The sequence below is a fragment of the Bos taurus genome, unplaced genomic scaffold (genome assembly GCF_002263795.3).
Source record: "Bos taurus isolate L1 Dominette 01449 registration number 42190680 breed Hereford unplaced genomic scaffold, ARS-UCD2.0 contig_X_unplaced, whole genome shotgun sequence".
Classification (NCBI taxonomy): Eukaryota; Metazoa; Chordata; class Mammalia; order Artiodactyla; family Bovidae; genus Bos; species Bos taurus.
Window position 1 is genome coordinate 302,375 of NW_020192294.1, and position 26,718 is coordinate 329,092.

At 42.0% G+C, this 26,718-nt stretch overlaps 1 long non-coding RNA gene across 2 annotated transcripts in view; it reads left to right on the top strand.

Moving 5' to 3' along the window:
• Positions 1-26,718, top strand: part of LOC112445842 (uncharacterized) — a 283,840-nt gene that overhangs the window by 6,256 nt on the left and 250,866 nt on the right. For both annotated transcript variants that reach the window (XR_009493785.1, XR_003033830.2), the window contains exons 2-4: positions 417-622; positions 12,173-12,282; positions 21,076-21,200. This is a non-coding gene — a long non-coding RNA (uncharacterized lncRNA). The remainder of the gene's footprint in view (positions 1-416; positions 623-12,172; positions 12,283-21,075; positions 21,201-26,718) is intronic.

Sequence of the window (26,718 nt, forward strand, 5' to 3'; positions counted from 1 at the left end):
GATATTTATTTTACCTACCTATGGTTACCTACCTATTTTACCTACCTACCACTGGGATTCCCTGGTGGCTCAGAGGGTAAAGCGTCTGCCTGCAATGTGGGAGACCTGGGTTTGATCCCTGGGTCGGGAAGATCCCCTGGAGAAGGAAATGGCACCCCATTCCAGTACTCTTGCCTGGAAAATCCCATGGACAGAGGAGCCTGGCGGGCTGCAGTCCACGGGGTCACAAAGAGTCGGACACGAATGAGTGACTTCACTTTTCACTTTCACCTGCGGTGCACCTGTGGCTGATTCATGTCGATGTATGGCAAAAACCACCACAATATTGTAATTAGCCTCCAATTAAAATAAACAAATTGATTTTTAAAAAAAGAAATCAGAAAATATATTTTAAGGTTTCTATCCCTTATATTTAGGCCCGTCATGGAGGAAGTTCCGGTTTCCGTGGCGCTGGGTCTGTGGCGGCGGCTGAGGATTAGGAGGAGCGGACCGCGGAGGCTGTGCTGCCTCGGTACTGCTATAACCAGAGTTTGGTAGCAAAAGGATCTAATTATTGGGCCCTCTTGACATAGAAAGAGATGTGGGGGGATTCTCGATCTGCTAACAGAACAGGACCTTTTCGGTAAGTGTTAAAATTTGAATATTGAAATGTCTATTATAACAATGTAGATACTGTATAACATTTATGGCCTACTATAAAGAGGGATATTTTCTTTGTGTAGAAATAACTTTGATTTTTTTTCTGATTTTTAAAAATAGAAACTACTTAAAATTTTTCTAGTCATTTCTAGAGTGATCGTCAGAGTGAATACCTAGCATGTCAAGTATTTTGTGTATTAGCATTTTAAAAATATTATCAAAAAATCCCCCAGTTTTTTAAAAATATTTTTTATCTTTTTTAGCAAAGTAATACGTTATATTAGTGCTACTCAAAATGTGTCACCCCAGTGGGTCTAGTTTACACACTGTTATCAGTCTGTCCTGAGATGAGCTTGGACTAGAGGAAAAGTAAGGCATGGCTTCCTTCATCAGGAACCTCTTGCTATGAAAAATATATCATCTCCACTAAAATTGTGCTTAGTGACAGCAGATTTAAATTCTAGTACAAACTTCATATCTCAGCTTGGACCTGGAACTAGCAATTCCTGCCTGGCATTTGAATGGCTAGCACTGTCCTATTACTTACAGCCTAGATCCTGGTATGTAAATGAGCAGTCACTGAAGCAGCCAGTAAGCAGGCAGGGTGAAAGAGAAAATAAATCTTGAACAACATCACTCATTCAACAGTATGTATAGAGCATCTGTGATGCTTTGTGATGTACGCACATCTGTGATATGCCAGGTCTTGTGTTAAGTGCTGAGAATACAAAGGTGAACACAGTGGACAAAGTCCTGACTCGTATGGAATTTACCTTCTAAGTAAACAAATAGATCAACCAGCCAATGAATGATCCAGTACATGAACAGATGATTTCAAAGCTGAGAGATACCAAGAAGAAAATGAAACAGGTGGCGCTAGTGGTAAAGAATCCGCCTGCCAATACAGGAGACATAAGAGATGCAGGTTTGATCCCTGGGTCAGAAAGATCCCCTGGAGGAAGGCATGGCAACCCACTCCAGTATTCTTGCCTGGAGAATCCCATGGACAGTGGAGCCTGGCAGGCTACAGTCCATGGGGTCACAAAGAGTCGGACATGACTAAAGTGGTTTAGCACAGCACACAGTGTGACGGGAATTGAAGGGTGACGCTGCTACTCAAAGTGTTGTGGTCCATGAAGCAGAGATTTGCATCTCCTGGGAGCTTGTTAGAAATGTAGAATCACAGCTTCAATAGCATCCCCCCACCACTGAGTCCAAGTCTGCATTGTAGCAGGCTCCCCAGGAGATCAGCATGCACAGGACAGATTGAGATCCTGAATACAGCCTCAGCTATGGACATCAGGAAGACCCCTCTCTAAGTGGTTGGGGCGGGGAGGGCTATTTTACCGGAGACCTGAATGATGAGAAGGACCCAGCATATAAAGATCAGGACAAAGAGCAGTGCAGACAACGGTAACAGTAAAGGAGAGCGTCCTGTGATTGGAGTGAACAGCAGAAGGCCAGGGGGCGGCCCGGGGTGAGTGAGGGCGGAACTAGGAGAGGACGAAGCTGCTGGAGCTCTCTGGGCGGGGGGTGTATTTTCTTCTAAGTGAGATGTGAAGCTGGAGGAGGGTTTTACGAAGAATTACTCACCTGACAACAGGGAGAAGTTTGCTTTTCTCAACTTCACTCTTCACCGCTCTGCAGTAAGGTCCAGGGACCTTCCCTTGGCAGCGCTGCCCATGACCTTCACGGTCTTTGCTGGGGCCTGAATACACGAGGGCAAGTTGCTAAGACAGAGCTGGTGAGCATCCTTGTAGCTCAGGGCTGCACGGGTCTGCCTGGATTCACCGGGACTCGCCACATCTGTGCTCAGAGGGACCATGTCCACATCATGTCTGTCCCAGGGGCCAGGGCTGCCTCACACTCTCTGAGATCAGTGCCCGTTTTCATCAAAAGAATTTGTTGCCAGTAAAATTCAATTACTGGAGGTTATGATTCTGCTTAATATTTTAATACTATTGTAATAACTTCAGAGACTATATTATCGCTAATAAGTTCCAGGCCTTGTGTGTGTGTGTGTGTGTGTGTGTGTGTGTTTAGTTTTTATGAGACCAGGGTCTCTTAACATAAACCTCTAAAAAGTTAATTAATTCACTGATTATAGATAACCACCTTTTACCGTGGGTCACTCCCGACTTATCTGAATTCTACTTCCATGTGTCCATATGTACACAGGGCATCACTGTTTGAAAAAGTTTCTGTCATTTATAGCAGAACTTATTTAAGACTGAACTCTCCTTGATACCTACCTGGGAGGGCATTGACAGGCCTGCCATGGGACCAGTTCAAAAAACTGAAGGTTGTCCTCTGATGAATGCTGATGGGGAGATGCCCAGCCTTTTACTGTGTTTGGGACTCCATCATGTATGAGGTTTGATAGGAGGCAGGGCCTTGCTTCCATTTACAGCAGTGCTTCTCCAGTGGAGATGGGGTTTTATTGCCCTCATCCCATCCAGTTGGAAATGTCTGGAACCGTTTTTGGTTGTCACACTAGAGGTAGAGATTTGAGAGAGTCAATTCGTAGGCAGATTGATAAGAAGTCTGGGGGTCCCCAAGGAGAGAGGTCTGGGGTTCTCGAGGAGCAGATAGGGGTCTGGAGTTCTCAAGGAGGAGGAAAGGACAAACTTTTTTTTTCCCCTCTACATTCCTTAGTTTTAGTCACATAAAACATTTTTTTTCTTTAAGCCTCAAACTGATGATTACATAATAAACAACTCAGTTTAAACTCTGTACTAGGGATTATATAACAATAATGTATCCTGCTTGAGGACAGTTTCTCCTTCCTGAAAACCTTCTGGCTAATCCTGATATTTTAGAATGTATATCATGGGAGTGGGTCTGGTAGGATCTTTCTATTGTTAAATTCTAATCCTGTTATCCTAAAATGTAAATTGTGGGAGTGGGCCTGGTAAAATTTTTACAACCTTGAGACATTCTTTTGATTAATTGCAATAACCAGTTAAAAAAATATGCAACTCCCTTGCTAACACCAGCAAGGGGGGCATTCTTCAGCCCCCTTCTGATGTCTATGTCAGAAGCGTTCTCTGTCCCTTTTCTTACTTTAATAAAACTCTGCTACACAAAAGCTCCTGAGTGATCAAGCCTGGTCCCTGGTCCTGAAGTTAAATCTTCTTGGAGATCACAAATCCAACACCGTTTACTGTAAACTATCAGACTGCCATTGGCATCTAGTGGATCTAAGCCAAGGATGCTGCTAAACATCCTAAAATGTCCAGGACAGCTCTCGCAGCAAGGAATTATCCAGACCCGTGGCAATAGTGCCAAGGTTAAGAAACTTTGTTCTTGGCAAACCAAAGGCCGGAAACGTGCTGTCCTTGATACCTGGCAGCTAGAGCAGGGGCTCCTATCTCCTCAACTTGGGCAGTATACAATATAGATATACATGTACTTGTGCATGTATGTGTGTGTGCGTGTACACTCAGTACTGTAACTGCATTGGGACAATTTAACTGAATTCCTCTTCTTTCTACCCCAGTTATTCTTTTTTTAATTAAAAATGTTTTACATTTAACTTTTTGATTAAAAATGAAGTACAGTAGATTTACGATGTTGTGTTAGTTTCAGGTGTACAGTAAAGTGATTCAGATATATATATATATATATATATATATATATATATGTATAGAGTTTTCCAGAATCCTTTTCATTATAGGGTATTATAAGGTATTGAGTATAGTTCCCAGTGCTGTACAGTATATCCTTGTTGGTTATCTATTTTCGCCCAATTATTCTGAAGCTGAAATGGTGGGAAAAGCTAGCGTTTAGTGGCAAACTTGTTATTATGATTATGTTACTGTGATGAAATTATTAAGCCAGTTGCTGTCACATCACAAGTGGGCCATTACTGGTGATCAGATTTAACATGGTGGACTGGAAGTGATGGGAGCAGCACTGGTCGTGATGGGTGAAATGCACATCGCTCTGGAGACGAGCTTTGCAGAGCAATGTGACTTACCACCCTCCTAGGCAGGAAACATCAGGATAGTCTTGCTTGGAGGAGTGGGAGATTTCATCCTTCCTTCCCTGTGGAAATAATTGGTATGGATCTAGTTTACTAATAATTGCGTGTATGTGTGTGCTCAGTCGCTCAGTCATGTCCAACTCTTTGTGACCCCATGGACTGTAGCCCTTTAGGCTCCTCTGTCTATGGGATTTTCCAAGCAAGTATACTGAAGTGGGTTGCCACTTCCTACTCCAGGTGATCTTCCTAATCTCAGAATCAAATCTGCATTTTGTGTGTCTCCGGCATTAACAGGTGGTTTCTTTACCACTAGATAATAATTACCACAAAGAAAAATGGAGCAATAATCAGTTCAATTCAGTTCAGTTGCTCAGTCATGTCCAACTCTTTGTGACCCCATGGACTACAGTACACCAGGCCTCCCTGTCCATCATCAACTCCCAGAGCTTACTCAAACTCACGTCCATTGAGTCAGTGATGCCATCCAACCATCTCATCCTCTGTCATCCCCTTCTCTCCTGCCTTCAACTTTCCCAGCATCAGGGTCTCTTCCAATCAGTCAGTTCTTCGCATCAGGTGGCTAAAGTACTGGAGCTTCATCTTCAGTATCAGTCCTTCCAATGAATATTCAGGACCGATTTCCTTTAGGATGGACTGGTTAGATCTCCTTTGTAGTCCAAGGGACTCTCAAGAGACTTCTCCAACACCACAGTTCAAAAGCATCAATTCTTTGGCACTCAGCTTTCTTTATAGTACAACTCTCACATCCATACATGACTACTGGAAAAACCAAAGCTTTGACTAGACAGGCCTTTGTTGGCAAAGTAATGTCTCTGCTTTTTAATGTACTATCTAGGTTGCGCATAACTTTTCTTCCAAGGAACAGGCGTCTTTTAATTTCATGGCTGCAGTCACTATCTGCAGTGATTTTGAAGCCCCCAAAATAAAAAGTCTCTCACTGGTTCCATTGTTTCTTCATCTATTTGCTATGAAGTGATGGGACCAGATGCCATGATCTTAGTTTTCTGAATGTTGAGTTTTAAGCCAACTTTTTCACTCTCCTCTTTCACCTTCATCAAGAGGCTCTTTAGTTCTTCTTCGCTTTCTGCCATAAGGGTGGTGTCATCTGCATATCTGAGGTTATTGATATTTCTCCTGGCAATCTTGATTCCAGCTTGTGCTTCATCCAGTCCAGCATTTCTCATGATGTACTCTGCAGATAAGTTAAATAAACAGGGTGACAATATACAGCCTTGACGTACTCCTTTCCCCATTTGGAACCAGTCTGTTGTTCCATGTCTAGTTCTAACTGTTGCTTCCTGACCTGCATATAGGTTTCTCAAGAGGCAGGTCAGGTGGTCTGGTATTCCCATCTCTTTCAGAATTTTCCACAGTTTGTTGTGATCCACACAGTCAAAGGCTTTGGCATAGTCAATAAAGCAGAAATAGATGTTTTTCTGGAACTCTCTTGCTTTTTCAATGATCCAGCGGATGTTGGCAATTTGATCTCCGGTTCCTGTGCCTTTTCTAAATCCAATTCGAACACCTGGAAGTTCATGGTTCATGTACTGTTGACGCCTGGCTTGGAGGATTTTGAGCATTACTTTGCTAGTGTGTAAGATGAGTGCAATTGTGCGGTAGTTTGAGCATTCTTTGGCATTGCCTTTCTTTGTGTTTGGAATTAAAACTGACATTTTCCAGTCTTGTGGCCACTGTTGATTTTTCCAAATTTGCTGGCATATTGAGTGCAGCACTTTCACAGCATCACCTTTTAGAATTTGAAATAGCTCAACTGGAATGCCATCACCTCCACTAGCTTTGTTCATAGTGATGCTTCCTAAGGCCCACTTGACTTCACATTCCAGGAGCAATAATAGGGTTCTGTTAATGAAATTTCCTGCAGGTGTTGGATTTGCTGTCCACTTCTAAAGTATAAACTATAGCCAAGGACCATCTAACATAATTTTTCTTTTGAAGGGGAACAACAATATGGTAGGCTATGTCTGAAATTACCAATTTACTGTGTAAAGAGAAAGCTAAGCGTAAGAAGGTAAGATGAGAGGGAGTATCAGAAATGGCTGCTGATTTTGAGAAATATGTAGGTTTCAGGGCAAGATGAGTTCAGTGTTGGACACACTGCCATTGTGATGACAATGGCTATGAGCAGTGAAATCCAAAAAGCAATTCGGAGTGTAGAACTGAAACTCAGGAAAGTAAGTGCTGGTTGCAAATAAAGAACTGTAAGTCATCTGGTGTGGTTGGCTGGTAAAACCACAAATGTGAATGGTGGTAGTCTTCAAGGCTTTTTTCTTTGCTATCATTCCATATTTACTAAAGAGCCTTCAGACTAGCTGAGCTTCCCTACTCAGAAGGGCATGCTTGGCTCAACCGCCTAGACATATTCCTGCCTCTTCATCAGTTTTATTTGTTATTGTAAGCATTATGAATTAATAAATTGGAGAGAAGAAAAGTAAAAATGGAAGGAAAGTCAAGAAGGTAAGTTATAAGCGGCTATAGGAGAAGGACTGGGAAGGCTCTCTCAAGTGGTTTGGATTCACTGGAAAGTGGGGATAAGGAATTAAAGGCAGAGAAGACAAGTTGACAAACCAGTCTTCTACCACCACCACATCAGACACAGTTTTCCAAGAAATATGCTTCAGGGGATATTAAAATTCATGTTTTATCTCTTGAATCCTAGATACAGATGTTTGTGATATTATTTTATTGCATGATCTCCTTATACAATAAAAACCAAAGATATGCTGGCTCTAAGTGCAGAGTTATTGGTACACATATTTGGAAGATATAATCAGAATATAGCAAAGATTTGGATTTTTTCTCCTTTTCTCTTTCTCTCTCTCTCTGTCTGTCTCTCTGTCTTTTCTCTCCAGCGATGGCAATTTAAGGCTTTATAGCCAAAGAAATATACTATAAATTATAAGGGGCTTCCCATGTGGCTTTTGTTCCCCTGGAGTAGGAAATGGCAATCTACTCTAGTATTCTTGCCTGGGAAATCCCATGGACAAAAGAGCCTGTTAGGCAATAAATTGTCAACATAAATGCTAAAATATAATACTCTTGCTCCTCTTCTCTGGAGCCTCTCTACTAATTTGCTCAAGGTTCCTCTTCAGCCGCACTTTCCTTGATGTTACATCAGAAGCAGAGGCAGCCATGTTAGTAGGAAGCCTAATGCATGAGGTTATCTGAGGAGTTCTCTTTTGCCCCAAATCAGGGTTCTCCAAAGAAACAGAACCAATAAGAGGTATAACTAGCTAGATCCTTAGAAATGTGAGGACTGACAAATCTTAAATTTGCAGGGCAGGCCAGCAGGCTGGACACTCAGCAGAAGTTGACGTTGTAGGCTTGAGTCTGAAATCAGCAAAGGAAATATTTCCTGAGCTGCTACCACATGCTGGATATGGGGCCAGTCTTGGAGGCCATGGGATGGGTGGGACACATTCCCTGCCACCTCACCAGTACTCTAGGTGCTGAGACAGATACATCCTCAGGTGATTTCATTCATTGTGGTTACTTTATAAGCTTACTGTGGGAGTATAAAGAAAATGTATTTAGCGTGGTGGCTCAGACAGTAAAGCATCCGCCTACAATGCGGGAGACCCGGGTTCGATCCCTGGGTCAGGAAGATCCTCTGGAGAAGGAAATGACAACCCACTCCAGTACTCTTGCCTGGAAAATCCCATGGATGGAGGACCCTGGTAGGCTACAGTCCATGGGGTCACAAAGAGTTGGACACGACTGAGTGACTTCATTTTATTGCCTTTACTCTGGAGGAGATGACCTCTGAATTGTCTTTTTGAAAGCCATTTTGGGTGTTTTTAAGTAAGTGTACAATTTAGCGGCATTAAATACATTTATAATGTACAAACATCACCATGAATTGATCTTTAAAGGCTAATTAGGGGTTATTGCAATGTATCAGACCTGTTAGATGCAATATTACACCTATTCTCTTTTTCCTTCAGTTAAGATATCTTGGAGGTTTTCCATATTGATGTGTAAAGTGTTCCCTTTTGTTTTTATTTAACAGTTGTACACTCTTCCATTGTATAGATTAATATACTTTACGTAACCGGTCTCTTACTGGTGAACAACAAATTAGATTGTTTCTAATACTTTCCCATTACTAACAGTGCTGCATTGAGTAATATTGTATTTACACATTGTTTCTCACATGTGAGCACATCTATGGAATAAACACCTAGAATCAAAATGACTGGGTCAAGAGGAAGTTGCTTTTATCTTTGATAGGTATTTCCAAATTATCATCAATAGGTGGTTATACCAGTTGACCTGTCCCTCTTGGAATGCATGTGTTTCCCCACACCTTCATCAATACAATGTATTGCTCTTTTGTTACTGATTTTGCAGAAATTATTTATATAGTAAAGAAATTAGCTCTTTTTCTAAAGTGTGAGTGTATTAGTCTGCTTGAGTTGCCAAACAGAATAATACAGACTGAAGGGCTTAAACAACAGAAACTTGTTTTGTTCCGGAGGTCAGAGCTTTAGATCAAGGTGCTATCAGGGTTGGTCTCTGGTTTGCTGGCTTGGAGACAGCTGCTATCTTGGCCTCTTCTCCATGCATGTGCAGAGAGGGAGCTCTCTGGTGTCTCTTCCTTTGAGGACACCAGTCCTTTCAGATTAGGGCTGTGCCCTTATGACCTAATTGACTTTGATTACCTCCCGGAAGACCCAAACACCAAATATAGTCATATTTGGGTTAGAGCTTTGACACGTGAATTTGGAGGGGAAATACACAATTCAGTTCACAATGATGAACTAGACATATTTTCTCAGTTGGTCATTTTTCTTTTGTTTTGTTTGTGGTGAATTTTGCTTTGAGTAATTTTTGTGTACCTTAATTTCACAGCCTTTTCTTTTATGATTTCTAGGTGTGGGGCATGGTTGGAAGTACTTTAAGTCCTAAATGAATTCTTCTGTTTTTTCAAGTTAAAAAAATTTCACCTGTTTACTTTAAACCCTTAATATGTTTGAAATTTATTCTGGTGTAAGGAATGAAGTACAGCTCTAATCTCCCCTCTATCTTTTTCATTTACTCAATTGTCTCAGGGCTAGTTTTTCAATAAATCATCCCCCTATATCCCCCTACATACAGTGATTTGAGACATCATTGATCCCTGGGTCGGGAAGAACTGCAGGAGGAGAAAATGGCAACCTGCTTCAGTATTCTTGCCTGGGAATATCCCATGGACAGAGGAATTTGGCCGGCTATAGTCCATAGGGTTGCAAAGAGTTGGACACGACTGAGCAACAGAGCACGCATGCATGCTCATTATTAAGACACTAAATTCCCATGTGTATGTGGATCTATTTTGGACTTTGTACTCTGAACCATTATGTCCACAAACACACCAATACTATATTAGTTTAAGTATTGGGACCATCTGGCATCATTCTCCTCATTATTCTTTTTCAGAATTTTTCTTGATACTTTGCTTGTTTATATTTTGAATGAAATTTGGAGTTGGCTGGTCAAGGTTGTTTGTTGTTGAAAATCTGGATGGTAATTTACTGGGATTATGTTAAGTTTCTATATTTAGGAAAACTAGAACTCTTTAGAAAAATGTGTCATCCTATACATGAACATGCAGTACCTTTCCAAATGTTCAAGTCTTCTTTTGTGACCCTTACTACAATTTTAAAGTGTTTCTTAAAATCATTTAAAAATGTTGAGTTTATTACTTGTTATTTAAACTTTGTTTTTGTAATGACTGGGAGATCTTTTCCTCTTTTTATATCTTCAAATTTATTGTTGGTATATTTATGAAAGCTTTTGACTACATTTGCCTTATGTTTTGCAAAGTTTTGAATTCACAGGTTGTTGTTAGTCTTACTTTTTGTTTATTATCTTTGATTTTCCAGATTTTCCAGGGATTCTGTCATATAATTTCAACTTATAATAATTTTACCTCCTTATTTCTAACTATAATGCCTGTAATTTTTTCTGATTATGTGGGTTAGGACTTTACAGCAAAATAAAAATATTAACTCAGGAAAGTGGCTATGGATATTCCTAATTTTGAGGGGGTGGGGGCAGTGTGTCTAGTGTTATTTATCCATTACCCATTGGGTTAACTTTTTAGATTGGCATATAGTTTTTTTTTGAATAATGTTCATAAAATATCCAAGTAGCTGTGTTTTATTCTGAGTTTTAACAAAATCAACAAAAGCTTTGGCAAATGGATTTCTGTACAAGATGATAGAAGGGTTGATTTTTTTCATCTGGGTCAATGTGAACTCAGTCAGCCCAGGTAGAAAGAGGAGTCCAGAGGCAGAGGTGACCATAGGAACATAGATCTCTGAGAAGCACCATGTAACTTAGGGAAACTTGATCTTCCCAGGACCTAGAGATTCAGGTGACTCAGATGTTGAGCCCTGGGGGGATAGGAAGGCCAGGCCTAGCTGATGAAGGCTTATACTTTGCTTAAGGGTGATACTATTAAATAAGTATCGTACAAAATATGAGTTGATAATAAAACATTCTATGGTCTTAAAGTTATATGTGTGTGTCTGTGTATCTATACAATTGCTTTTTTTAAAAAATATTTTTAATTGGAGGATAATTGCTTTACAATGTTGTGTTGTGTTGGTTTCTGCCATACGTCAACATGAATCAGCCATCGGTATACACATGTCCCCTTCCTCTTGAGCCTTCCTCCCACCTCCCAAACCATCCCACCCCTCTAGGTTGTCACAGGGCACCGGTTTGAGTTCCCTGAGTGATGTACAATTACCTTGGATTTTCTAGTTTAGATCAGTGCATCTCACACTTTACTGGGTGTACATATCCTTCAGAGAGGCTGTTAAAATGCAGGTGCTGATTCCATTAGTCTGGATGGGGTGTGAGAGTCTACGTTTGTATTTCTCACAAGCACCCAAGTGATGCCAGTGCTCCTGGTCCAAGGAACATACTTTGACAGTAAGACTTTCGATTCCCCTGTGTGTTGTCTTTGGAAAGAAGAACATAAATTGAAAGCCAGCATTTAGAAAAACTTGGATAGCCATTTAAGAGAATCACTTTATATCTCATGAATCTGATAACAAAGAACTTTGGGGTGCATTTTGTATGTTTGCATCTTGTTTCATCCCATTAGTACTGTTTTGGTTTTTGTTTTTAACCAAAATATTGGTTGGAAATTGATTAGAAATTAAAAAAAAAAAAACAAAAAACTAGTCCTTCACTGTAGATAGTTCAAGAAGCATTACTTGAAAGTACCTCCTGGTGAGGGAAAATTGCTTAGGTCTCATCTCACATGGAAGCAGGACATTTGCCTAAAGTTTTGCATTACCCCCAATTAATTCAGCTTTATAATATATCTAGTAAGTAGATGAGATGAATATGACTATTCTACCATTTATTGATACAATCATTATATAATTAGCCCCTAGCTTTATCAAAATAAGTTCAAAAGTAATTATCTGTGAAAATAATGTAGTTGATACATTTTTTAAATTCCTTTATAATTTCTCATACTGGCCTTATACTCAATTCCATTACTTTTTGCAGGGTAGTAGCACTGAGCACTGGGCCCTCTGAGGTGAGAAAGGATCAGGCGGCACTCATGTAGCTTGAGGATCCCCTCCAAGGTCTCGCCCGTCCAGATATATTTAACTCAGGTGAGTCTGCTATGGTGCTGGAAATTCTACCACCAAAAAGTGGCTACTAGAAAAAAAATGGGCTACTACTCCTCGGGAAACAGCATGAAATATATCTTTCATTGTATCACGCAGATGCCAGAAATGATTGTATATTATACTGGTGGTTAAATGCTTAAGGGAAATTCCATTTCTGGGAACAGCTTTGAATTTTGTGTTGTTGTGCATTCACGTGCTTTGCTCTCTTCAAACACTTCGACTATGTAGGTAAGAATTGTGTGGTAGGAAAAGGGCTACATTGAAGAATGTTCTATCTGCTACTTTAAAGATTTCCTGAAAATTGTGTGTGTTGGGGGGTGGCGTTGCATTGTTTTATTTTAACAGAGAACAGGTCAGTCTTTACCCCAAAGGACCACAAGAAAACACTGAAAAGCATCACTTTAAAGTATTAACTCTAAGAGATTACATTTGTGCAAAGTCAAATCACTGAAAAAACTTCAAAAGTTTGCTTAGGACATTCATTAAGAAAAAGTGGGTATTTAATTGGTGGGTGGTGCTTATTAGAGAGATAACTTGTTATTGTTTAGTTGCTAAGTCATATCCAACTCTTTCGCCACCCTGTGGACTGTAGCCCACCAGGCTTCTGTCCATGGGATTCTCCAAGCAAGAATACTGGAGTGGGTTGCCATTTCCTTCTCCAGAGGATCTTCCTGAACCAGGGATCGAACCCGCATCTCCTGCATTGGAAGGTGGATTCTTTACCACTGAGCCAGCAGGGGAGCCCAGAGAGATAGTAGGTCCTTGTAAAAGAATGCTTTACTCTCCCTTTCATTTCTTTCTTTATTATTTTCTCTTCTCCCTCACTCTCTCTCTTCCTTCTGTCTTTCCTCCTTCCTTCTGTCTTTCTCCCCCTGCTATTCCCCCTTCCCTTGCTTTTAACAAATTATTAAGCACCTACTATGTGCAGGGGGCTTCCGTGATGGCTCAGATGGTAAAGAATATGTAGTGCAGGAGTGAAAGTGAAAGTTCCTCAGTCGTGTCCGACTCTTTGTGACCCCATGGACTGTATAATCCATGGAATCCTCCAGGCCAGAATACTGGAGTGGGTAGCCTTTCCCGTCTCCAGGGGATCTTCCCAATCCACGGATCGAACCCTAGTCTTCCACATTGCAGATGAATTCCTTACCAGCTGAGCCACAAGGGAAGCCCAAGAATACTGGAGTGAGTAGCTGATCCCTTCACCAGCAGATCTTCCCGACCCAGGAATCGAACTGGGGTCCCCTGCATTGCAGGCAGATTCTTTACCAACTGAGCTATCAGGTAAGCCCAGTGACCTGGGTTCAATCCCTGGGTTGGGAAGATCCCCTGGAAAAGGGAATGGGAACCCACTGCAGTATTCTGGCCTGGAGAATTCCATGGACAGAGGAGCCTGGTGGGCTATAGTCCATGAGGTTGCAAAGAGTTGGACACGGCTGAGCGTAACACACACACACACACGTGCAAGATATTATGCTAGACATGAAAAAGGAAGAAATGATAGACTTTGGCACTAACAATGAGGCCCTTAGATCACCAGGATTCAGGATACTTGAGCAAAAGAGATTTGATGAAATTAATCCTGTAAAGGTGAGGGAAGCAGGTGGCCAGAGGAGGAGAATGTTCTGGCCGGAAAGAAGTCAGGATCTGAGTAAAGGAAGCTGAAGGGCACACACTTCCACTCCGGATTTAGGAGTGGCAGGAATGCTTGATGTGTAGGGGGTCAGCACAAGGTCAGTATTATTTAAAGGACTATAAACCCGGCTTCTAATTTAAAAGCAGAGTGGGGGTGGGGTCTAGCAGGTGGTGAACCCAAAGAATTTACTGTGATTGGAAAAAATAAGCCGAAGTAATAACTCCACTGCTAGGGTAGGGAGGCAAGAACCTTCCCTTTTATGAGTTGAAAATAAGCCTCTTCAGTCTGGACTTGGTTTCTGAAATTCCACTTCCCCCTTTGCTCAAACATGAGGTGAAAAAAAAAAAAAACACTTTATACCAGCCATCAAAAAGCATTGACTGTATTTGACATGAGGCTGTGAGCTTATGATGCCATAAAAATATTCTTCAGCTGTTCCATACATATACTTGCTCTCTATCTCAAAATAGTTTGTGTTTTTAGAATCCCACAGAGCCTACATTTTGTTCTTCAGAGAAAACATTCAGTGGCTATGGAGGGCAGAGTTCTCATCTCTAACCCACGCAGTCAAGGCTGACTAGATCTCTAGGCTTCTTGATGCTACCTGCTCAAGGTCTTTTCAAAAGGTATTAGTTTGGTGCTGGTTATTTCCACCTTCTCTGAGAATGAAGCCTTAGAATAAAGACCATATTGAAAAAAATCTTGAAAGTCTCATTTGCTTTGAAAACCATGACAGCAGGTAGTACATCTTATCCATCTTCTCGCCTTGGTACGTCACAGAACATCTGGCACATACCTAATCTATAGATGGTTGGATGGAGGTAATCAGGAAAGAGAAACAAAGCCCACAGCACATGACCAAGTGGATGCAAAGTTATTCTTGCAGTGAAGAAACACTTTTTTCTCTTTTGTTTTCCACACAGTATCTTTCTAAACCTGTCTGAATGGATGAATGGGGGGATGGACTGATGGGTCGGTGGGTAAATGGATAAGGGGATGGGGTGATGGGTGGGTGGATGGGGGTAGATGGATTAAATGTGCCTACTGACCATGGAAAGACTCTTCAGGATCATTAAACTTCTCTATGCAATGACCCAGGGCAACTCTGTCACCTATTGCTGAGTTTCATCTGGTTGAGGTTTGAAATCACTAAAACTTTTTTATTCCTTTGATTCTGCTACTTCGTGTCTTAATTCATCTGCTACAGGTCTTGACAACCTGATAGTGATAATTTCTAGTTATTTGTATGGGTTTGAGGTTGGCTTTTACAAAGTTTATATATATATATATATATATAGTTCCAAAACCTTCATAGTTTTTGGCTTTAAATGTTTTCTCACCTTCTCAGACAATCTTACAAAACATTTTATGGTGGAAAAGTTTACAAAGGGATAGCATGAGTTTAGAAATCATAATGACAGTGTTTTAATTGACTCAGAAAAGTGGAAACCCAAATATGGATCCTCTCAATTAAAAAAAAAAACTCATTTGGGGTAATCACTTTCATATTGGACTCTACAGCTGTGATAGGTAAGAATTTTTTCCTAAGGGCGTCCTAATTGGTGAGATCTGTCAATTGCATGATTCTTGTCAATTGCATGAATCTATGACCCTGTGAAACAGCAGCTATAAACTCGACATTACTAACACATCTCCACACAAACATTTGAAAATCTGCAGTATGAGATTTAAAAAAAAAAATTTGTTTTTAGATGACTTTGGAGGGAAAAGGCATAACCTAAATTCTTTTGAGTAACTAACACAAAGATTTAAGAAATTGCCACTGGGGGGCGATGGAAGTTCAGAAACTGCCTGCTAGTCCCTGGGGCAACCCAGCACTTCAGCTGGTTTATATATTCAAAGCTGGAATTTGGACCAGTGAACCACCAAGCTCAGGGAAATTCCTGGATGAGGAACACAGTCCTGGGAAAAACCTACCAAAGATGGAATTAGCACCTTGGCGGACCGCCTTTAACCTAAAGAGTTTTCCCTTCCCCATGCGTTTTAAAAACTGACTTTAGTTCTATCAGTTTGAAACAGAAGAAGCCAAGGTAAACTGCAAAGAAACAAGACAACGAAGAAGGGTACTTATTTATCATGACCTGCAAACACATGTAAGTGCCCAATATCACTGGCATTTAGGTAACTGCCAGTCACTTGGATCAGAATTTTGGCTGGTGTGGATGGGCCTCGGTCAGGAACTTTCCTGGGGGAGGAGGGAGGTTGTAGAGTTTATCTCCAGAAACGGAGTCATAACTAACACTTCAGGCGACAGTTAAAGAATCTAGTGAGGCAGACTTTAGATGGGTTTAGAAACTTATCTTCTGGAAAACAAAGGAGAAAAACATGGGTCTTCACTGAAGGGGTAATTTTGCAGCCACTTGGTGGTGGACTGTGAGTTTTATCTCTCCTTCCTGGTTACCTCTGTGGTGGGTGGGACCACTGGTAGGATTGGCATCCAACCCCGGCCCCAGACGTTAGCCTGACCACTCTGTCAAGCATTATCAATGTTGGGGGTCCAGCCACTCACCTACTTGGTCTTCCCTTCTTTCCCAAGATTGATACCATCAGTGTTACATGCTCATGGATTTTGTCCGGCTTCCACGCCAAGAAGGGCCAAAGGTCAGGGAGAAATGGAATTTAAGAAAGCAAGTCCAGAATGCACTTTTGTGCATAAGAGAAGGCATAAATACTGGGTTGGCTAAAAAGTTCATTCAGGTGTTATTGTTATTGTTCAGTTGCTCCGTCCTGTCCGACTCTTTGCGACCCCATGGACTGCAGCACGCCAGGCTTTCCTGTCCTTCACCATCCTCCCGGAGCTTGCTCAAATTCATGTCTATCGAGTCAGTGATGCCATCCAACCATCTCATCCTCTGTTATCCCCTTCTCTTCCTGCCCTCAATCTCTCCCAGCATCAGGGTCTTTTCTAATAAGTTGGCTCCTTGCATCAGGTGGCCAAAGTATTGGAGCTTCAGCTTCAGCATCAGTCCTTCCAATAAATATTTAGGGTTAATTTCCTTTAGCATTGACTGGTTTGATCTCCTTGTTACAAAAACCCAAACAAACTTTTGGCCAACCCAATATACCCAAGAAACTGGGTTGCATCCCATGTCCCATAGGTTCTCCATTTCTAAAGCCCCTGAAGCTGGCAGAGGGAAGGCCTGGGAGTTCTAAGGCTGCAGCTGGGATTAGGACTCATGGATCCCAGTGCTCAGTGCCCTGCACCCTCTGAAAGTTGCGATGCATATTCCTGAGAATACTTAAAAGTCTATCTGGAAGTGTGTTATATCAGTGAGGACATTTGGGGCTTTGAGTGAGAAGCCCAACTGGAATTAGTCAAACAGAAAAAAGAATTTAGTGGTCCACATCCCTAGGAAGTCCAGGGCTGGGTAAGGCTTCAGGAAGGGCTGGATCTGGGGACTCTGCCTCCCTCTCTCAGCCTGGTGTCCTTCTGTGTGACAGCCTCTCTCAGAGCTTCTTTAACATCCTGGTTAATCAGCTCCTATCAGGTCACATACTTTCTTTTGGATCGATGACTATGTCGAGGGGGTAGAACAGGGTAATATGATTTGCGGGCAGCCTGGAGTGTTGCAATTGATTACAACCACATGCAATGGGAGACAGGATGTCCCTCAGAGCAAGTGATACTGGACAGACTAAAGCAGCAGGAATCTACATGCAAATGATCTGTCTGTATGGACAGGAAGATCAATAAGTCAAATAATAACAAGATCCATTTGCCAACAGTGTAATTAATCCCAATTGTAGTTTTGCCTCCTTAAATTCTACCACAGGCCTAATGAGAAGGCTCTGGATTCTTGAGTAAATAATTTGGGGAATGTCTCTACTAATTCAAAGAGGATCTAAGAACTGTTTTCTATTGACAAATGTCTCTATAAAAAGGAACCCGGGTTATAATCAATACAGTAAGGAAAACACCATGACTTCAATATCAGATGCTGAAAAGAAAAGGGAACATACTGTCTAATAATGAAAAGGACCCACAATTGCATCTGGGACTCACAGTCCCGAGATTTTCCCTGGAAACCCCTTAAGGTCTCCGTAATTATTTGCAAGGCTCCCTTAATTCAAGTGATCTGCTTTCTATGGAAACCCTAATCATACAAAACACATGCAAAACTGAAACAAAGTAAAATTTCAAGAAACTGAACGCCTACAATAACTCACAGCCAGCACTGATAGGGTGTGACTGGAAACAGCCGTGGCCTTTGGGGCCTGAGCGGCAAGAGTCTGTAAGGCTGAGAGGGTTGTCGGAAGCCACAGTGCTGAGGGCTGATACCAACACACAGTTCCAAGGTCTAAGAGAAAAGCCCTAGGCCCTGCGGTGGGGTGGCCTGGAAGTCTTTTCCAGTCTCGTGAACCTTCTGTGCCCTCGATCGAGTTCTTCTCTTGAGCTCCGTGCCTGCGGGCTGTGACTCTGGAAGGCACTTCTGCTCCCAGTGAACTGGCGGGATTACTGATCTAAGGAGGCATCTTGCAGATGGCACCAACTATCACAGATTGGTCGAACCCAGGAGCTGGTGCACTTTTTCTTTAAAGGACAGGAAAGCTCATATTTGGGTCTTCAGGAGCCCTTAGTCTACTCAGCCAGCCTAGCGGGAAAGCAGCCCTGGGCAAAATGCAGATGAATGGGCATGATGGAGGTCCAATAAAAGCTTCTTGACTTAACAAAGATGACCTTTGAATTTGACCCGATGGCCAGAGTGAGCTGACCTCTAGTCCAATTGGTTGTTCTTCCCGTCCTCTAAGAGTTAGCTCATCCCTGTCATGCGATGAATTCTTCTGTCCCTTGTCAGAGAGCACCCTTTTATGGATGGAATTGAGTTTGGGGGGTACCCTTCCCTACCCGCCAGGCTTCCCTGGTGGCTCAGACGGTGAAGAATCTGCCGGCAGTGCTGGAGACCCGTGTTTGATCCCTGGGTAAGGATGATCCCCTGGAGAAGGACGTGGCAACCCACTCCTGTATTCTTGCCTGGGAAATCCCATGGACAGAGGAGTCTGGTGGGCTACAGTCCATGGGGTCGCAAAGAGTCAGACATGACTGAGAGACTAACACACCTACACACCCGCACCCTCCCTCCCCCACCCCGGCCAAATTCAATGGTGAAGTCCTAGGTTCAGCTGTGACTGCCTTTGGAGAAGGGTTTTTCCTTTTTTTTTTTTTTTTGAGAAGGTAATTAAAGTTAAGTGAGGTCAGCTGAGAGAGGTGCTAATTTGCTAGTCCTGGTGTTCTTGGAAGAGGAAGAAGAAACCCAGCCCCTTCCTTCTCCACCAGAGAGGATGCAGCAAAAGTGGCCATCTGCCGCCAGGAAGAGAGTTTGTACCAGAAACCCACCCCGACGGCCCCTTGCTTTGGGACTTGCAGACTTCAGAACTGTGAGGAAACCAATTTCTGTTGTTTAAGCCCCCTAGCCCGTGATATTTTATAAGGGCAGCCCCAATAGCTTAATACAGAGACCCACAAATTAACTGTATGAATCAGCTTGTCTCCTGAAATTTCTTTCTTCCCGCCCTCCCTTCCTTCCTTCCTTTCTCTGGAAAAATTTTTACATCACTCAAATGGGGGTAAAAACATCTGCCCTGCCTATCTAACAGCTTTTTTTTTTTCCTGAAGCTTAAATGAAATCGGAAACACAAGGTCCAGTATAGTCCAAGTGAATATATTAAAGTATTCGTTTAAGCTCTACCACCTGTATTTGCAAGTATAACGGGACCCCGAGGGTGAGGCCTTCCCCGCCCCACCAAGCGAGGTTACTTGGTCAGTGGAGTGGTGGTATTTGCATTTATTGGCTTGTGTGCTTTTATTTTTTGAGAGGTAGAGGAGCTGCAAGGAGGCTTGGAGGAGATAACACGGCTGAAAAGGGTTCTGCTTCTGTGAAGTGAAAGTATTAGTTGCTTAGCCATGCCAGGCTCCTCTGTCCATGGGATTTCTCAGGCAACAATACTGGAATGTGTTGCCTTTTCCTTCTCCAGGGGATCTTCTTTTCCCAGGGATCGAACCTGGGTCTCCTGCATTACAGACAGATTCTTTACCATCTGAGACACCTCTGGCTAGTCCATAGTGGTTTTCCTCTACTCTTTGATGCTGACCCTCTAGCTGGCATGTGTGTGCACAGGCAGAGGGGTACAGGAGTTTGGGCTCAGAACTGGGAACATTTGAGTGAAGAAAGTAATGACAGCCTCTGAGCAATATCAGGGAGAAAAGCAGCAGGGTCATGTGACAGGAGTTACAGGCCGGGGACTGGCTGTAGATGACAGAAGCCATCTTTATGGCTTCTGCATATTCCCTCTCATCTTCTCTCAACCCATCTCTGAGGTTTCAAGCTCCTAGTTTCTCATGAAAATGTTGGATCAAGATGTTTGTTTTTCCTTTGGTATCATCCATAATAGGGCTTCCCAGGTGGCTCAGTGGTAAAGAACCCACCTGCCAATGCAGGAAATGTGGGTTCGATTCCTGGGTGGGGAAGATCCCCTGGAGGAGGAAATGGCAACCCTCTCCAGTATTCTTGCCTGGAGAATCTCATGGACAGAGGAGCCTGGCCAGCTACCGTCCATGGGGTCACAAACAAGTCAGACACTGCTGAGCAACTAAGTGCACACATGCACACACACACACACACACACACACACACACATCATCCATCATGTATAGTTCACAATAATAGTGACTATGGTTAACTGTGTAATTCTGACCTGTGTGCTACCATGCTAGGCACTTTTTTTTTTATAATAAACCTTTAAAATTAGAGTTGTTTTAGATCTACTGAAAAGTTGTAAAGGCATACAGAGTTCCCATAGCGGCACACTCAGTTTGTCCTATTCTTGTCTCCCATGAGTATAGTGCATTTGTCACAAGAAGTAAACCAATTTTGATACATTAATATTAACATTCATTCTTGATTTGAATTTTTTTTGTTTCCAAATAAGGCTTTCCTCTTCGTATTCCTTTTATTTATATATTTGAATCTTTTGGCGGCACAGTGAGGCATGTGGGATCTTAGTTCCCCAACCAGGGATTGAACCCACCCCCCTGCACTGGAAGGTGAAGTCTTAACCACTGAAACTCCAGGGATGTCCCGGAAGTTTGTTAGTTTTTATCTAATGTCCTTTTTCTGTTCCAGAGTGCCATCCAGGATGCCACATGACAGTAGATCATCCTGTCCCCTGGAGCTTCCCTTGGCTGTGACGGTTGGTCGGGCTCTCCTTGCTTTTCAAGACCTTGACAGTTTGGAGGAGAACTGGTCAGGTATGTTGTAGAATGTCCCTCGACTGGAATATGTCTGCCCCACGCATTGTTTTTTACTCTCATGGCTAAGCTTCACTGTTGGTATGAATGACTCATTTCATCATCCCAGATGAAAACAGTCAGGCACAGAGAGGTCAAGGAACTTCACCAAAGTCACACAGCTAGCAAATGACAGAAGCAGTGATCAAACTTCAGGTTGACATGCCTTCATGCCATACACTGACTTGGCCTCCCCAGCTCCTAGCTGCTGAATTCTTGACACTGAAATCATTCCCTTTAAAGCTATCAGGGTGACCTCTTTGGTGGCTGCTCTTGCATACAGGTTTACATAATTTACTGATAAATTTCATTAGGTGAGAGCTTTTCTCCAGTTGTTATTTGCTGAACTATTTGTGTCCCTTCAATGGCTGCTTTTTAGGGCAGTTGGTTAATCCAGAAAGGATGTCACTAGAAAATATTCAACAACCCATGTTTCTCAGCATGGTTCTCCAACTGCACACTTGGTGTCTACAGTGGTCACTTGGACCACTTGTTACACACGCACTACGCCGGGGTAGGATGTCCTTCTGGGCTGGTTGGCCCAGGATGTGGTGCTAGAAACCCAAATGGGACAGTCTGGGCAATCCTGGGTGGTTTGTCACCCTACCGCAGAGTTCTGGGACTCACTCAGGGCCAGAAATTCTGCTTTTAAACAAACTATGCAAGGAATTATTCTAAGCACAGAGAAGTCGGAGACCCAGTGCATTGGATATGGAAACCAATTGCTGGAATTGCCGGAGATGGATTTCTGGAGATAACTGAGAGGACCTCGATTTTCGTGTCTTTTGGTTTGTCTGATTCTGCCTGGAGTTGAGGTAGAATAATCTCATCCAGCCTCTGGCCCTGATAACACCCGTGGGGATGCTTTTGCCCTCCAGGTAAAAAATAGGCAGTACAGTTCTTCTCCAGTTCCACCTCTGAGTTGAGGAATGATGGAAGCTCTTAGAAGACATAAGGTCCTTAGGAGGTCATTATTTATCAGTTAGGATTAATGAATCTATATTAACTTGGGGTGGTGGTTCTCAATCTTGGCAGCTCAATAGAATCACCAGCGAGCATTTAAAAATTCTAACGCCAGACCAATTTCACCAGACCAATTTCACCAGAATCTCTGGGATTGAAACCCAGGCAGCAGTAGTTTTAGAGTTTGAGACCCGTGGATCCAAAGCAGTACTGTCCAGTAGAAATAATACCTGAGGCATTATATTCCAGTAGTCATATTTTTAAAAGTAAAAGAGAAGCATGTGAACTTTTTAACTCAACATATCTGAAATTGTATTTTAACCTCGAATCATTCTAGAAAACGTGACCCATGTTGCATACATTTTTTCATGCTAGGTCTTTGAAATCTGGTGTGTATTTTACATTTAGAGCACTTTCTCAATTCAGATACTAAGTTTTCATCGGAAATACTTGATCTGTATTTAGATTCATGTATCAGAGTTGTTCCCAACATATTTAGAAGTATTCCAGTAATGGAATAAAGTATTATATTTTAGATTTATATTTTAATAATTATAATAAGGCAGTTTCTCAGTCTCACCAATCACATGTCAGTTGAATAGACAAGTGGCTCATCACCGCTTGTACTGGGTAGCGTGGATCTAGGGCAGTCCTTCTCAGACTTGAATTTGTACATACAGACCACCAGGGAATCTGGTTAAAATCTTGGTATTGATTCACGAGATCTGGGGTGCAGTCTGAGACTCTGCATCTCTAACAAGCTCCCAGGTGGTGCTACTGATGTAGGGACCACACTTGGAGTAGGCAGGGACGAGAGTCGTCATGCAGGAGGGCTGCCTCAGCTGATTTCTTCACTTGCTTAGTGGTGGTATTCACCCATTTCAAAGGCTAGGAAATGTGTGTTGGTATGAATAAATCAGTATATGAAACAGACAGGTAGACAACACAACATAACACACATGAGTATGTATCTGAAGTGTGTGTGTGTATAAAATGTCTGATCACGTCTAGACACATGAGTAAGCTCTGCAGATAGAACTGTTGAGTACTACGTGTGTTATTTATCTTCTTCACTTTCTTTCAAATTCAACTGGCTCTTCTTCGGTTCACTGGAAGGGAACAACAGCTGAGTGTTTAATCTTGATTTAAGTCCCTGTGTTCCCTTGTTTGCTTTTTTAAATGAGTGCAGTAGGTTTCTGCATTGTGTTTCAGTGTTTGAAGGTTTTTAAAAAGTATTTGATGACCCAGGCTCTCTGTGGTTTGTGTACAGTTCAGAGTAAATCCCAGTTCCTTTTGTTGCCCTTGTACTTCTCTGTGGAAATTGCGTGCCCCAGTGCTTGTGTTTATTTTTATAGATGCTTTTTTATTCTTCTCTCGACATCACTATGGAAAGGTTATGTGTTGCTTCTGAAGTGTTGTTTCAACACTTATAGAATTACTCAGTTCAGTTGGTTCCTCTGAGCCAAAGCTGGTTTAACTCCTATGCCAAGTTCTAAAAAATGGATAAACAAACAAACAAAAAATTCGAAAAACAGAAACTAAAAATGATCTGAGTTTGCTTTTTGAGGATTTATAATTTGAAAAAGCCGTTTGTGTATGAAAGGCAACCAAAATCATAGTGAAATTAGAGGAACTGGCTTTTTTTGTGTGAGCAAACACCATTATTTTTGGCAATTACTGAATGAAATCAGACAAAAGAAGATAGGGATGTAGCCATTAAAAACTTATGGGGGAAAAGCCAGAGAAAATAACCCACTAAAATTGAAGGAAATAAAATGAGGAATAATAATTGGGTATATCAAAGGAGGATGGAGAAGAAAAATTATTTTTACTTTAATCCCAACTTTAATTTTATTATCTACTATTGACCAGGTGAAGTGGGGAAATTCTTTTTCTTTGTGGAACAGATTCTTTATTCTATACACAGTTGTAGAGCCACCCAATTATAAGGGCTGGCATCATCCATGAAAATGGCTTTTAGTTCAAAAGTTTAATTCACTGGGCTAGATTCTAGAGGATTCAAAAGTCCCAAGGGAGATCAAGGTGAAGCTGAATATTAAATGAATATTTTCTTTATTTTTGTTTTAACTGCATAGGTATCTCTGGGAGAAGTTAATATGCTACATTTTTTATTTCCTGTGCATCATACTGCATTTAATTACAGCTAATAATAATAGTTAATATTCATTAACTGCTTAAAATATCAGGGCCTTATTAATTGCTTTTTTGCATTATTTTATTTAATTCTCATAACAACTTCATGACATAGGTACTATTGGCGTGTAATTTTTAAAGTGCTAAAAACAGGAGTCTCACACAAATAGAGAATGAATGCCTGTGAAGAATTTATTCAGCTCATTAATGATGGGAACCCTAAGAGGGTTATGATGATGCCATGGGCATTTTGAAGAATTCAATATTTATAGACATTTTGAGGGGAAAATAGCATGATAGAATAATATTGCTAGGGTAGATTCAAAACTGGTTAAAATCCTACAGGGCAATAAAACCATAACCTTTGAGGTTATCTTTACCACTGGATAAAAATCGATGTATTAATATATGACTTCAGAGCATGTGAATTCTAATCAAATAAAAGAAAGTCAAACAGACATATGTTCCCTAGATAATTAACTCTTCAGTAGGCAGGTTAGTGCTCCAGTAAGATTTTAAAAGGTCACGCCACAGCCCATTTCACCTCATTCAAAGTTGGTGATAATTTTCTTCAGAAAATTAAAATTATCCACGCTTTACTAATGGAGAAAATTGATGCTTACAGATGTTAAATAACATGATAAGGGAATCACAGTAAGGGCAGAGCAAGACTGGAACTCGGGTCCTTCTGACCCTTTAACCAACCCTTATACTAGTTGAAATCCATTTGACCTGTCTTCCATAATTCTTTGATTATTGTGTGTGTGCCCACGTGTGGGTGTGTATATGGGGGTACACACATGTGGGGAGGGAGGGTGGAAAGAATGAGAGAGGATTTGGAAACTGGTATTCTTAACTGGATATTGTGGGGGCTTTTATTGGCAAAGCTTTTTCAGATGATATTAACCTTTTGACCTTTATTTCCTTTTTTTTTTTTAAAGGAAAACCTCATTATCCCTTGCCCATTAAAACACCTGTCATTAAGGAGAAGGTGTCTCGATCAGTTTCTTAGGGCTGGGGGTAGCGCTTGCACTGAACCGTCACACACATTATCCTTGCCCTTGACCACCAGCACACATTTGAGAGCTGGCTGGCTAGGGGAGTTAGACTTTGAAGTTCTGAAATAGGCTTTTCCTTGGTACAAAGCAAAATGTGTTCATGCCGAATCTAAATCCACGAACCCCAGTCTGTAATCAACTCAGCTACCCAGCTTAGATCAAAGAGAGTTAATCCATGCCTTTTAGGTGTAATTTAATGAAGATACACTCTCTAAAATCTAGCAGATTTCAGAGAAAGAGAGGGGAGAGAGGGGAAGAAGGGAAGAGAGGAAAAGAGAAAGAAAGAGATGATAGTAACTGAAGGTGAAGTTCACTTTTGTACCCATCTAGAAGACCAGAGCAGAGAAGGTGATGGCACCCCACTCCAGTACTCTTACCTGGAAAATCCCATGGACAGAGGAGCCTGGTAGGCTGCAAGTCCATGGGGTCGCAAAGAGTCGGACACGACTGAGCGACTTCACTTTCCCCTTTCATGCGTTGGAGAAGGAAATGGCAACCCACTCCAGTGTTCTTGCCTGGAAAATCCCAGGGGGAGCCTGCTGGGCTGCTATCTATGGGGTCGCAAAGAGTCGGACACGACTGAAGCGACTTAGCAGCAGCAGCAGCAGAAGACCAGAGACCAGATTTAAAGGTTAAAACATGGGGGTAGGAGGAGCATGTGGATTTAGAAACATGGCAGCCTGGATGGGCTTTGCTCCTTTCCTTGGCTCACTGAGTTCTAATCTCTTTGCCTCCCTTGAGCCAGGGAGTTGCCAAAAAGTGGGTCACTAGCGAGGGTGAGACTGTGGGCTCTGTTGGGGGGGAGCCCAGGAGCTGGAGAAACCAAGGCTGGACTCATGCACAAGGCAAGGCAGGCACCTGATGATAGCGGGTGGGTGGCAGATTCTAGCTAAGAAGAAGAAGTGAAGTCACCCAGTCATGTCTGACTCTTTGCGACCCCATGGACTGTAACCTACCAGGCTCCTCCCTCCATGGGATTCTCCAGGCAAGAGTACTGGAGTGTGTTGCCATTTCCTTCTCCAGGGGATCTTCCCGACCCAGGGATCGAACCAGTGTCTCCCACATTCCAGGCAGACGCTTTAACCTCTGAGCCACCAGGGAAGCCCAAGATCCCAGCTGGATTTCCTTAATCTATGGTGATGCTACTTGAGTATTCTGGGTGTATGCCACTCCCTGTGAGTAATAAAAGAGACAGGTGTAAGAACTAAGAGTGGCCATGTGACCAGTTGTAGAAATGAGGGTTGTATTAAGGCATTTTTCTTCCTGTTTTGATAGGGATATATCTGTATATATCAATAAAATCC